Below are 15569 nucleotides of genomic sequence, written 5' to 3'. Positions count from 1 at the left end.
CACAGCCCAGTGTAGCTGTCGTGCTTTCAGACACGGTGTGTGTCTGTGTGTTTGTGAGTAGTTTGAGGTCCAGTCTATCACCTGCTATTCCCTGCTGATTTACTGTAACAGGTCAGGCACTCAACTATTCACTAATGACTCTCCCTAAGGTCTCTCTACCGCTCTCCCTCTCTCTTTCTCTGTCTGTCTAAGTGTGTGTGTGGGTGTGGGTGTCCTTTCAACCCTGTGCATCAATGTGCTCAAACTCACACACACACACACACACACTGAAAAGACAATCTGATAAATGTCCGTCTGTCTGTCCCTCTCGCTCTCTTGTCCTTGCACACACACACACAAACACACAGGTCACAGGTCACATGCTAAAGAGGTTTAGGAGGGAGAATGTCTGTATGACAGTAATATGATTTCCTAGGTGTAAATTACCTCTAAAAGGGTTGCCGTGACAACCAGTGTCAGGAACTGATGGGATAATTAGAAAATGTGTGGGAGGTGCGGAGTTCATGTTTGTGTCTAAAGACATAATAGGCTCTATTTGTGTTTGCAGTATCCACTAAAGCCTCTAATGGTTTTTGTAAATATGTTGTTTCTTACTCTGATTTTACATCATGAGGAATTCTTAAACCAAAAAAGAAAGATAACAGCTTTTTAGTTTTGCTTGTATGCTTTTTAAAGCGTAAATATGCTCAATACATCAACCCAGTTCCCTTCCCTCACTGGGAGCCTTTGAGTTCAGCTCCTCTGAGAAAATGAACCGAACGGTTGATTGGAAAAGTGACATTTCTTTAGACTGGATAAACCACGACAATATTGTGTCCGTGTGGTCACACAGTTCCATGTCTTGTGGTGCATTTATGTGCTTGTGAGGGCATATGAAATCTGAGATCGAGGAGCTCTGTGTTGTTTACCACCTTAGTAACCAGAAGAAGAATGAAACCTATGAATGAACGTGACACTGACTGTCTACATGTGTACAGGCATTGACTATAAAGCATGTACAGTATGTGTATAATTAACATTCATTCCCTGCTCAGCTAACCCTCCGACCCTTGAAGAACAGGGACAAAGTGGTGTCAAACAGCAAAGCCACTCGTTTACACCAAGCACAACCTCTGGGGAAGGTAAGATGGGGGAACGAGAATAGAGGATGAAGAGGGTGCAGGGTGAAGACGCGGTTGCCAGGCAATACATGTGTGTATGTGGATGTCAGTCTTGGCAGGGGCTGCAGCTCAGTGTTGCAGAATGACCTACTTTTAATAGAAAAATGAGAAAGAGCGAACGGAGAGAGAGAGTGGGAGAGAAGACGAGACAAAGTAGCAAAGCAGCAAGAGGACGAGCAGCTTCACTGGTTTTATTTTGTAGTGAGACTGAAGAAAAGAATAGGAGGAGAAGTCATGAATGGGAATGAAAGGGATGTTTAAAAACGATGTGTGTGAGTGTCAAACACAAGGACAGAGATGAAATAACTGAAAGGGGGGAGGATGCAAAGTTGATTATGTGTGTGTTTGTGTGTGTGTTTTCAGCTCCAAAGGGACGTGCCCTGCAGCTCGATCCCAGATAAATCAATCCCAGAGTTCCTAGAGTGATGTGATTTGAAACACTTCCTGTGTCCATACAGCCTCTTTTATGAGACTACTTAATAAATGATGACGGCCACCTGCAACACATGTGCACGCAAAAGTTCATATAAACACACCTGCAAATGTATCCACCTGTTTCTTGTGTGTGTGTGTAACTTGTCATCAGAAGTTATAAATTATTATTAATTTCACCAGGTCTCTGAGAGAATACGTTGTTGTTCTATGTTTTTGGAAACCAGTTTGTTACAGATTATAACAAATTGTGTGTTTTTTAATGGAGATGATGTTGATGCCTGAAAAAATAATTGTGATATTTTCCCATTCCTAACCGGATTCTTTTTGTGCTTAATCGTAATCATACTCATGGCCAGGAAATGGTTATTATGTCTAAGGCTTAGGTGTCAAGGTCACTGTCATTGCTCAGTAGTACACGGTGCCTATAAAGGAAACAGAGCTACCTTGCTGTTATTAGCTGCAAAATACCCCAATGAAAACGGTCTCTTATACTGCATGACACATTGAAGGACAGCAGGAAATGAGCCAATATCATAACTGCAAGAATGATACATATCAAATCAAACAATTTCCATCCTATGGTGTTGTGGGTTTTTTAATAAAACACCAATATTAGCCATGAATTGTGTATTAGGCTGACCCATTTCCTATGATGCTAGCTGAGTGACCACAGCACTGTGTTTTTATACATGTGAATAACGTCTCACACAAGAAAAATAACAACACATTGCACCAAGTCATCCTCTGCAGAACTACCACGACAAGCTCATGTTAGCTGAAGAGGAAATACAAGTGGTAACCAGTTCGTTACCCCCATCGGTTTCTACCCATCACACCGACAAAGACAGGACGAAGGCAGAGAGAAGGCGAGGGAGGCAATTACAGATGTAGACAGAGAGATAGCAGCAGCAAGACCAAAGAAAAGGAACAGAGAGCAGACAATGTGGCATCAAAGAGGAAAAGAGGACGGAAGGTGAAAGAAAACGAAATGGGATACTGACTTGGACCTATTTATTTCAGTAATGCATAGCATTGAATCAAAAATGAAATGGACTGCAAGTCCCCTCTAATATGTATATTATACATCATGTGTATTACAAAATTATTGCAACTAATGTGAACGATTGGGAACTATGAATTACTGAATTGTGGAGTAATACAACTGGTTTCAGTCAGTTTCCATACATTGTTATGACCTCTTTCATAATTGTTAGTATTAGGCATTTCCCAGTCGATCAATAACGTCACAGACAACTACGGACTAGTTGTTAACACGTTGGTCGTTAGAACATCACTCACCAGTCCGCATCTGTTCACCATCCATTTACTTCAAAATCTGAAATTCTTTAAGCTGACAGAGCATAAACTCTGTGTCCTCATCAGTCCAGAAACACACCACTCTGGATTTTATCTCACTGTTGTCTTCTTTTCTGTGCACTGGCTTCTTCTGTTATTTCTGGTGGAGCATCTGGCTGAGTTAAAATGTTAAAGTGTTGGTTAATGTACTGAGTGATTCACTAAAATTCCTGACTATTTAACAGATAAATTGTCATTCATGTAATTACTCTGCCTGTTAGCCGGTCAAAAGCAATACAAGACAAACAAAGAAACACCTGGGCGTGTTTTCAGAAAGGGTTCCTGACAATTTTGTACAATTTTACATCGCTGAACAAAGAACCCGTCTCCTCCGTCTTTAATCTGAAATATTAAAGACCTCCCACTGACATTCAAATCACACTAAAGACATCCCCTCGCACCTTTGACATTACATCATGAATTCATGACATACAAAGAGGCTATTTAGTGATCCCTCCAGGCAAACTGTTCACACTCAAAAGCCACACCCACCCACTGGGAGCTGGAAGCCACCCAAAAGTGTTCAGTTCTTTAAATGGTTTTCCAGAATCATATTTAAAAAAAAAAACAAGGGCAGCATGTAAATCCACTAGTCCACATTAACACCACATTTAACCAATTTCTGATGTTTCTGCAACGATTACCACATTTTGTTAATACAAAATAAAGTACATCAGAGTAATTTGATGGTAAACTACATGACGACTACACCATCAGACAGCCGAGACAGAGTAGCAGGCAGCAGGTTTGCTCATAACCAGAGCCTTCTGACAGGAACTCTACAGCTCTGCTTCACTGCACATGGTTTATCAAGGCTGAGTGCAGCATGTGCAGGTGTGCATGGCTATGGAAAGGGAGATTTCTTAAAAGAAAAGATAGGACATGTCATATGGTACACCAACTTGTCCATTTGCATCACTTCGTGCTTCAGTGTTTCCTGATTTGGCACTGAAAGACACACAGCTAAAATAAAACTTCAAATCAAAGTTGTGAGAACCCACTGGTTTAAATTAGCATTCGTTCCCATGATCAATTCATCTGCAAACAAGCAAGATTTCAATTGCCTTGCCATTATGTCATTGGACAATAATGAAAAATGTTCACAGAGACTTCACACAGGCAAAAGTGACATGTTCAGATGATTTGATTCATCCAAACAACAGTTCAGAGGTACTTCAGAGATTATAAGAGCGCACACAACAAAACTAAACAAAAGCAAACCTTAGAGAGTAAGACACTGCTGGAAGAGCTACACAGATTTCCTGCTCAGACACCAAAAATAGTTATTAATCAACATTTTCTGTCACTTTCAGAGTTGTTTGAACACAAAAGAAAAGGCAAACTGAAGCACGGGATGAAAAGCCTGACAGAGCAGGCTGGTCAGATAAAGCCGGTGTAGAAACTCTGAACCTTTCATTTCATGACCAGTGGATAAATGGCTTGTTGCTTCAGTGTGTGTGTGTCCAGAGGTAATGTTCCTTTGTTCCAGCCGAAATAAATGAAAGGGTGCAGTCGCCTCTCTCTCTCTCTCTCGATCTATCACTTAATCTGTATCTCTCTTGCTCTCTCATTCTCCACTTTGTTTTTAAATGTCTCTGCCTCTTTCCCCCCTTTTTCTCATCGCTCCCTTTTGTTTTGATCTCATCATATTTGTCTACTAAAGCAAAACTTCACTCATCTTTTATAACTCACTCCATATAACTACATCTCGTCTTTCACTGCCGACCCATGTCCATTCTGTTCAGTTTATGTCTCCTCCTCTTTTTTTTATCCACTTGTAAACTGTTATCTCTCCCGATTATGTTTCCATCCACCCATCAACCACCCTCCCTGTCCTCTTCTCCTCCCTGGCTGTGGTTGGGCAGCCCACCACCTCATTAGAACATCTGGATCTCACTTTGTACTCATCTTCCATCCCCCAAACCCGCTACCCATATACCCACCCCAACTCCCTTCCCCTTCCCTCCTCCATCAGTCCTCTTTTCCTCTACCTCCTCGACCAATGAGAAAACTCCCTGGTCACCAGGGCTCCTTAGCAACAGCCCCACAAGGGGGAAGAGGGATGGAGGTAGGGGGAGGAAGGAGGTGAAGGAGAAAGGAGGAGAGAGACACATGATGGGTAGGGGGCGAATTGGGAAACCAACCTCAGCGGGAGTGTGGGGCTGGAGGTGTGTTTGCCATTATCAAAGCCATACATCTGACGAGTCTGAGTGTGTGTGTAAAAGTGCAATCATGTGTTTTTATCTCCCTCTGTGTGTGTGTGTGTGTGTGTGTGTGTGTGTGTGTGTGTGTGTGTGTGTGTGTGTGTGTGTGTGTGAACATGCCTGTAATAGGTTGTGAGGACAAATTTATATTCAAGCCTATTTTTGAAAGGACAATTTTGCTGGTCCTCCAACTTTAGGATTTTGGGCGGGTTAAGACTTGGTTCTATGGCAAGGGTTAGAATTGAATTTAGGTTAGGGTAGGTTAATGATTCGACTTATCCACCTGTGTGTGTGTGTGTGTGTGTGACAGAGTGTGAGCGTGAGACTGTATTGAGCTCAACAATCATACTCCACTGTCATTCTTCACACATGTTGTCATCATTCCCTACATATAAACTGCCAGTGTTTTTACTTTATATTCTAACTAATTAAAAAAACAGCCTACAATAGCAAAAGTCAAAGGGTATGAAAAACACACGATCTGTGCTGTAAGCTCCCAAGTGACTTAGTGAGAGGGTGAATGAATAAACATGAGTCTAGCAGTGTTTTTTAGTACAGACATGCAAGTGTGTTGTGTTAAATATTCCCCTTTTCCTCCTGTTTAACACCACTTGAAGAAACTGAGAGAGTGACTCATGTCAGATACAAGGCAACATAGGGTACTCTTGGTACTTTTAATGGTACTGACTGCATCATGTTGGTACTACTGAGTACTGATTAACACAAATCAATCTGAGCCAGTACCTGAAGGCACATCTAAGTCATGAGAGCAACCTGAACTGTAAGTGAGAGAGAAGTGCAGTTGGTCTGGATTACTGTGCTGGAACGGCACCGCCTCTAACTGTGTGCTACTGTGGTGTTGAAAATATCCTTCTATTATTTTTCACAAATTAAACTTGTCTCGTTACAGAGACAATAAAGTACTGAAGAAGCTACTGTTAGATGTCAGTACTTAATTCAACATAATGGCACCAATGTTGACTGGAATGTGAAACCCTGATAATGGGAGTGTGATGAAAACATAAAAGCATCAAGTTAAATATGTCATGCTAAATGTTCTGTCTGTATGTTGTGGATTAATCACTGAACCACCTTCATATTATAACAGTGAAAAACAACTTTGGGCTGCAGCTTATCTAATAATTGATAAACATTCTAATTTAATTGTGTTCTTTGCTCCTCTTTGTGTCCATAATATCTTTTTTCTTCAATTTTGACCTCCTCATTTTGAGGTTTGGTAAAGATCAGCTGACATTTATCATAATTTCCAGACATTTTATGGACCATGTAACTAATCAATTAACTGAGAATATCAATCAAATCATCTGTCACATGGACTTAAGTAAATAAGTCTTCTAATGTACTAATGTATCTAATAAGGAATGTGTCTCGGTCTCTCATCTCATTCAACCACAGCCACACCCAGGCTCATTTCCTGGTGTCTGTGGAGACAAAAATTGTTAAAGATGCCAAATGATTAAGGAGTACTTTGACATTTTGACCCATCCCCCTTTACAGCATCTCTCTCTTAACTTTTTTGTGAAACATAAAAACTGATGGCAAGTCTTTCAAGCAGCATGTTGTGGTTAAAAAACAAACTCTTTCTTTCATGAACTGCACGTGACTGAAGAACAGTGCCTTCAGAAAAGCAGGGCAACTTACACTTGACTTCTTCTGACACGGTCACACACCAACACACATACAGTACATACATATATTAATGTGATGTACATGTGTGTGATTTCTCAGAGGACCACTGAGGTCATGTGTAGGGCTTTCATTAATATGTCATAAAGAGGCTCGTGCAGGACGCATCATGCATACTGTCGATTCCCTTTTTGTCTATGTGCCATTTTTGCATTCTACCAGATACTTGATGCTATGGAGAGTCTTGATAATCTAATTGTGGGGTTTTAGGAAATCACAATATTGCTCTAACTTCATTCTGAGAGAACGGTTAATTTCAATCAGACATTTCCTACTGATTTGTGTTAGGAGCTATTGAATACAACCATAGTCGCTTAAAAATTGTCATTCTTTAGGTTTATTTCATAATTGTTTCTTTCTTTTGTTATCGCTGGTATTAAATTGTCAATTTTCTTTAGACATTGTTGTCATATAATCAGTTTTGATTTTGTCAGTGTCTATTTTAAAGTCTCCAAGCTTGTTTAAGCACTGTGTTGTTTGTTTTATTGTTTCTTGTATGGTTTAAAAGCCCAAACAGAGAGCAGGACAGCAAAAGCTAAATATATATACATATATATATGTATATATATACATATATGTATGTATATATACATATATATATTACATGGTTACATTTAAAAAAAGAAAAATATATATACACATATATATGTACATTCAGTACATATATATGCCATATATGCCAAATGAAGTAAGATAATTACAGTTAAGTGCCAATACAAAGCATGACATTGATCATCAAGCCAGTACTTTACACTGTATCATACAACAGTCCCATGTTGCCAACATAGGAGAATATTCTTTATGTAGTTGTGTGACACACATGCATATCATCCTACATCACTAATGTATATAAAGGAGGTGACCGAGTACAGGGACACGCAAAATCAATTACAGACCTAATATCATCATACGGGCCATATGCATCACAGAAAGGGGGAGAAAAGACTGGATGGAGAGAGAGACAGAGAGAGACAGATTTGGTAATAGTACAATTATAGCAGACAAATGGAAGTGACATCTGTGTGCATGTGTGTGTGCTGTTTCTAAGCATAACTGGTCTAAATAGCTATCCTGGCCCCATCTGCCTTGAGGTAACCACTGTGAAGAACACTGGCTACACTCATCTGCAGCCTCACTTTGACACAAATACACACAAACACAAAAAAAATAAAAAATAAAATGATGTTACGTCCATTTTGAGGTCGATTTCAAATCATTTGAAATCATTTTAGGGTCATCCACAACTCCTGATCATTTGTCCCTGTGGTTCTGTTTGGAGATGTTTGTTTGTTGAAAGGTAAAATATACTGAGTTTAATTTATAGCGGTGAAAGAGCAGGTTTTCTTCTTGTCTTCATAGAAAAACTACTTAGTGTGAACGTGTGTGTTTGTGTTAGCACATGTGAGACAGAGAGGAAAGCCCATTCCCCATGCTGTTGAAATGACTGACATGTCGGCGTGTGTGTTACCTGATGGATATCTCAAAGGTGTTAATTGGATTTTTCAAAAGCACCAAAGACTAACCCAGTGCTCGGGTAATTTCATAAGCACAGACACACACTCACTCCCCTCTTGCACACGTGTGCACATCATCAACCTGCCTCATCCCTTTCAATGTATGTCCGCATGTAAAGTGCAACAAATGTCAGATCATCACGATTCCAAATCCACTAGTTGTAGATCATATTATCAGACAAACCAATTGCATTATGATTTGTTTTAAACATATTGTGCAGCTCATGTACAAACTTTCTCTCGACAACTCCAGAAATACAGGGATACAAATGCAGGCAGACGAGTGAGCTACACGAATGCAACAGTGTTCTATAGAAGATGAAAGAAAGAGGAGGAAAAAACAATACATCAAAAACATGGCAGAGACAGCACTGCTACAGTAAAGGGTCAGCAGGTCGACCTGTGAACATGAAACCAAGCTGACATAAGCCATACTTATGTTATATATTGCAGACGTTGCAAGCTCCACTTATGTTTTCCTCTAACTCATTTACAAAACTGACATCATGTACTATTAAAGAACACCTGAAACTAGCAAATTAGACAATTAACTCCTCATGTTTACTAACGTTACAAATCAAATGACAAGAAGGCTATTTTCCCCTCCATTCAGTCCCAATTCAATATATTGTTACTTCCTGAATAAAGACGATTAAGGAACCGGATGACTCGATAACTAGTTTGGAGAAGACACACACTTAGTCAGAGGCTCCTCCTCATGGACGATCATGTAAGAGTGCGATACCTCGTCACCAGTCACTCCCAATTACACATTATTATCACACATATTCATTCTGGTGATGGGTTTTTGGTATTTCAGGTGGAATTCTATAGCATTATTCTCATGAAACTGCTTTGTTTTTACCTGTGTATGTGAAAAAAATATGGATAGATTCCAAAGTATAGATAATCCTGATCAATCTTCTCTGGGGAATTGAGTAAATCCAAATGTCAGAAGTTAAACTACAGCCTGCTCCTGCAGCAACCATGGTCACACATTAAAGGAACCATTTCACGAATGAGTGGAGCAGTGGCCAATGGCAAGCTGAGCCCAGAGTACTAACCAATCAAGAGAGTCACTGAGTGGAAAAGTGCACGAGAACAAGTCATCCCCAAATAGAAGGCTGTGATTGAGGGCAGCCCTCATCACATTTACTGGATTTATGACACATTTTTTAAAGCGGTACATACACAGTACATTAACTGCGATACATTATTTACAGAGCTGATCTTAAAGGCCACATCACTCTGCATCATTAGTGCTCTACTTTATGCCACCCTGCGATCAGCTGTGAGTCCAGTCAGTCACTGGGATCTAATGCCTACATGTGAGGTTCTGAGCCGACACGCTTTTGATCATCACTCACGCGCAGCATCTTTTGTGCGCACAAATACATTCATTTCAATTATGCATCAGATTGTACGCACAAATGAAAGCGACGTGCAGCCCTTGCGTCACACCTGTTTTACTGGGAACATCTGCCTGGCAGTGAGATAAAATATGTCCACGTTTTGGAAATGCAGTGAGCGTCTTTTGAAAACACGGGTCAGGGAAGTAGGTCAAACGGGTCTTTGAAGACTGTGAAATAAGCTTTAGTTTGAACCTCCGTCATCCACATGAAGCTACTTAATCAGTTGGTGAAGGAGAGGATGCACACAGACACATTTTTATCGAACAGGAATGCTGGGGTGAGGGAAAAGCACCACTGCTTATATTTTGTACTTGTCGAGATTTAATGTGTAAATTTAGTTCCATTGTTGCCTAAACCCAGCCTGTGATGTTCTGCCATCCATCCCGACCACATAAGACTCTGTTGCTGTTAATAACCGTAAAGCTCCATTCAACTCAGAAAAATAATTTCCTTTGAAAATGATTTGGGCAGAAATTACAGTTATACCACGGAGTCATTGGGGAATTAGCTGAACTGTGCAATATATGAAGACAGAATAGCAGACACAAACACACAGATGGATGCCTGTGCAGTGATAATGCAAGTGTCTAGCTTATTGGCACAGTATCTGTATCTCCACCTGGAATCAGGCTTTTCTGTGTCTTCACCTCTCCTGGTCTCTCTCTCTCTCTCGCTCTCTTTTTACAATCCCATACTAGATTTCACTGCATTATTTCCATGCACAGATGTACACTCTGGGTAATGCAGATCTGTGATAAACCATCCAAAAATAAGCAGACACAACACAATAAAAGTGTAGCTGCACAAGAAAAAAAATAGATTTCCCTGTTGTGAACTCAACCTGATCTCCCAGACAACCATTGCTGTTTTATTTGTCAGCAAATATGAAAAATAGTGTGTCTGTACTTTCACAAAGCATGTCTGGGTTCACATGTAATCTCGGCCAGACATTTTGGGGCAGCACTGCATTGATGTTGAGCCCGAACTGTACAGTGTTTGTTGCCTTGTGATTAAGAGCATCATCCTGCTCGGCCAGCACAAGCTCCTCACAACCAACTACAGTTGAGATAAGGACGGCGAGCCCCGACCAGCCCCGACGGCTCACCATTCACTGACATGGATTTTACCACACTTCAAAAAAACCAATCTCTTCTATTCACCCAGACCTCAATCCACCAGCTAGTTTTCATGCCTAAATCTAACCAAACCGTTTCCACAATCTTAATTTCACCGTGCCATTTTGCATACATCACAAGAGATGAAGCATCAGCACTGAAGCTAATCTGCAGCTCTCTGGTTCCTGCTAAAAAAACACGGCTTTCATTACAGGAACTTGGTTTCTGATGCATGCAATGTTTTTTTTTTATTTGAATATTCTGCGGGTGAGAGCTTATTCGATGCTATCTGGTTACACACACACTTTGAGCAGATTAGGACAGCTAAATCCCTATGATTATATAATATATGAGTCCAAGCAGCAGAGAAGAAGATCATCTGAGAACTGATAAAAAAATATATATTTGATGTTGTTTTGTTGCTACTATTTACATCCCACTTTATTTATAATAATATACACCCCTCTACATGGAAAATGAAACAACCCACGCAGCTACACCAAGCTGATTCTAATAAATTCTTAATTAGACAAAAATAGCGGCACAGCAATATTCCAACTGTAGTATGTTATATATAATTTACATGAAAGTGCATTATAGGCTGAACATACACACACACGTGTGTAAGCATTTTCCTGTGAATGTTGTCGTGAGCATTTATTTGTACATAAATAAATTTATAAAATAATGATGGCATCAACGTTAGAAATCTTTTGTTATATTCAAGCTAACAGACCATTTTGGTGACCTTGTGATGACGTCATCCACTGTGCTATAACTTTCCTAATGAAGGAAATATTAAGTCGTTTTTTGTTTTGTTCTTTTTAAATTGTATTTTGTGTATTTTTCACTAATAGAACTATTCATTGCTATTAATTTTGCTGCGTGTCCTACTGCTGAAGCTCGCCCTAAAGCACAAACATAACACATACGTCCTCTTTTGTTATTATGATAGAGAGTAACAATAAATATACGCTGTAAGTTAAAAAGTATACACGAGGCACTCAGAGACAAGTTAAAAACATATATAATACAGAGCCTGCAGGTTGGTTGTAGATTGTACGTTACTGTATATAAAAGCAGACAGAAATGACTGTGTCACTGCTTGGTTTGATTTACAGCCTGGAAGGAACCACTGGAAAAGCACAATATTTATGGGGGTTTGTTGACACAAATGTAGCACTGTGACATCCAGGAGAATAAATCATTCTCATCCTGATGTGCCAGTGCTGCCAGGCTGTGAGACAGTGGTGAGCATCGAACAGTGAAATGACAGTGAGAAACAACAGTGTGAATGTAAAATTGAGTTTGTCTTTGCGTCTTCAGTAAGAATGTGAAGTGCTCCTATGATCCCAATCATCCACTGATTATCACGGATGTACAGTTGTGTGAAGCTTGAATCAAAAAGTGGAGACTGCTAGTTTTCTTTTTTTCCCAACAACAGCATGATTGGAAACAGATTTTTTATTTTTTTAGAAAACAAAAAGCCGTGTAACGTGGGCAAATCACACAGTAACAATTTGTTCTGATCTTTTCCCTTTGGCCACGGAGAACGGGGGAGGAGAGAGAGCGATACAGAGAGAGTCATGAATGGTTAGTATGAGACCTCCTCACCAAATATTTGAAGTGAAAGGCCTGTTGTTGTCCATTAGAGGCTCTCTGTCTTTCTTTTTTCTGCTTCTCTCTCTTTTTCTTTTCTGGTTGCATTAACCTTTCATCGACAATGCTCCCAAAGAAAGAAAGGACTGTATTTGCTTATTGCATGTGTGTGTGTGTGTGTGTTTTTGTGTGTGTACATGCATTTACATCTTTGTGAGGTCATTTTCTCCTTGTGGGAACATTTTGTCTGGGCCCCACAACTTTAAAGGTATTCTTAGGGTTAAGACCAGGTTTAGAATTAGGGTAAGGGGTTAGTCCACTTAAGTTTTAAGGTTAGGAAGGGGCTAGAGAATGCATTATGTCTATAATGTGTCCTCATTAAGATAGAAATTATCCTCCCACCCACATAAACACTTTCTAAGAGGTTAGGAGCAGTGTGTGTATGTGTATGTGTATATATATATATATACATATATATATATATATATATATATATATATATATATATATACATACATACATACATACATATATATATATATATATATATATATACACATATATATATACATATGTACATATATATACATAGGAGGAGTATTTAGAGTGTTGAAAAGAATATGATTTGTGACAGACCAATTTTAAAGGCGAACTCTGTAAAGAGAAATAGCAGCAGACACGCTCAACGTGGACAACAGCGGTGTACAAGATGTAGCAGGTCAGCAACACATTTGTCACACACTGTACATGTATGCCTGTCTAATTCTTCCCATCTGGCAGTGGCACCCGGGCCTAAACTCCTTGCCTTGAATTCAAGCACATGAGCTTATGCTCTTTCTCAATCACTCTGTTCCTCTGAGAAATGTCATCTGGCTCTGTCATTGCTGCACACAACACAGTCAGTTGGTTTCCCGGTGGTGGAAAGAAAAAAGCTGCCAAAAGCTGTTGGAGCTGAAGAGTCCCTCACTGTCTTCAAGTAGCTCTTGAAAACGTATCCACTTGAAGAGAACCTCATCTCCTCGCACCTTGTCACCGCCTCATGAACATAATCTTAAACTCAAATATGACCTTATCATATCAGAACATCTACAACAACAACATCTCACAAAGGATCAGGCACAAAATAAAATGTAGTCATTTAAAGTAATCATGATGATCACCTTCTTTTAAAGGTCTTATTTTGGCGCACTACTTTACCACATGTCTTGTCCTACTTTATCCTAAAGTGATTTAGCTCTTAGGTCTTACTTTGAATGAAAGCATCTGCTAAACAAATAAATGTAAATGTAATGTAAATATGCTGCTGACATTCAGCACACAGAGATAGCTTAGACTCTAGTAGACTCTCTTGTTGCTTCCGCTGCTCTGTGTTGCAGGGTTGTCGCTTGAGATTATGTTAGTTAAAACAGGATCACTATAAGCTTACCAACTAGTTAGAAGTCTTATAAAGCAAAGATACTGTACGATCATATAATCTAGTATAATCTAAATGAAAACGCTGCATCAGTTCATGTTATTAGATTAATGAGTCAAGTAATATATAAGCCACTAAATATCAAGAGTTGATGAGAGCTGTGTACCAGCGGACACGTCACATTGTTCATTTGTTTATGTGATTATATGAACCTTTTCATCATGACGTAAATGATGAATACACAACCATGTTGAAATGGAAAATGGAAACACAGAGAGAATCTGTGAGCAAACATCCGACATGAAAACCAGACATGATATATTTCTCCGGACATTCTAATCTGTGTGTGTGTGTGTGTGTGTGTGTGTGTGATACAGTGTATTATCCATTAGGACTGTCTTTGATGGTGAATGACCAAACTAAACAAAGAGTCAGTGGTTATTTCTCTCTTGCTCTCTCTCACGCACACGCACACGCACGTGTACGCACACGCACACACACATAGGCACACACACACAGGCTTGCACCGCCATCCTTGTAGGGACTCTGCATTGACTTCCATTCATTTGGACAGCTTCACCAAAGCCTTATCCCTACCATTAACCAGTTATTGTCTAACCCCAAACTTAACCACAGTTTAACCAGTTCCTCAGAAATTAGGTTACACACATATATATATACATATATATGTATGTATATATATATATATATATATATATACACATGTATATACATACATATATATACACACATATATACATACATATACACATGACTACCTCATGAAGCACACTGAGAGAATGCCAAGAGTGTGCAAAGCAGTAATCAAAGCAAAGGGTGGCTATTTTGAAGAATCTAAAATATAAAACTTTACTACGTAATTCCATATGTGTTCTTTCATAGTTTTGATGCCTTCAGTGAGAATCTACAATGTAAATGGTCTAACACATAGAATGGCGTTAATTAGGAATGTAACATTCTTATAGCTCAGATTATACTAAAAAAAAATGAAAATCTGTTGGTTTTGTCTCACTTACACACACAGAGACACACACAGACACACACTCAGTACCTCTGTCAGTGCAGCTCTTGCAGCCAGGTATACAGTCGTACCAGGTGACTTGGTTGTACCTCCATCAATGTTTCAGCATCACAGAGAAACCAGACAAAACAAAGACTGGGCAGGTGTCAGTCAAATCCAGCACAGAGACTCGACAGCAGCCGATCGCGTCAGTACGTAGGAAATCCCGTTGATTCTGTGCATCGCTTTTATTCAGTCCATTTTCTTCTTCTTCATTCACTCACTCTCTCTGTCGCTTTCTCTCGCTCTGGTCTCTCAGTGCTCTCACACGGAGCTCTCCCTCTCTCTCTCTCTCGCTCTCCCTCTCACACTGATTCTCCATCTGTCACCACCCCCTCTCCTTCACCCCTCCCACCTCATACATTATTAATAAGCCTCAGACACAAACACACACACGCCGGCTCCACTGCTGTCAAACACACTCACACACATACGCATTACAAGTTATTCGCAACTGTCCCACAAACAAATGCAAGTCAAACCACTGCTGGGTCCAATTTAATGTAATGGCCACAAAAACGTTTGCTGGTCCATCTCAGTAAAAGTTAAACCAGGAAATGTTTTCCATGTGG

At 39.7% G+C, this 15569-nt stretch overlaps 1 protein-coding gene across 9 annotated transcripts in view; it reads right to left on the bottom strand.

Moving 5' to 3' along the window:
- The window catches only part of nfasca (neurofascin homolog (chicken) a), a 61055-nt gene extending 45813 nt beyond the window's left edge, over positions 1-15242 (bottom strand). For all 9 annotated transcript variants that reach the window (XM_044022873.1, XM_044022868.1, XM_044022869.1 and 6 more), the window contains exon 1: positions 14989-15242. The gene's annotated coding sequence lies outside the window, so the exon portion shown is untranslated. The remainder of the gene's footprint in view (positions 1-14988) is intronic.
- Positions 15243-15569: the final 327 nt, after the last annotated feature.

This window comes from Solea senegalensis, linkage group LG4 (genome assembly GCF_019176455.1).
Source record: "Solea senegalensis isolate Sse05_10M linkage group LG4, IFAPA_SoseM_1, whole genome shotgun sequence".
Lineage (NCBI taxonomy): Eukaryota > Metazoa > Chordata > Actinopteri > Pleuronectiformes > Soleidae > Solea > Solea senegalensis.
Note: the sequence above shows the minus strand (reverse complement) of the source record. Positions and strands in the feature narration are given on the sequence as shown.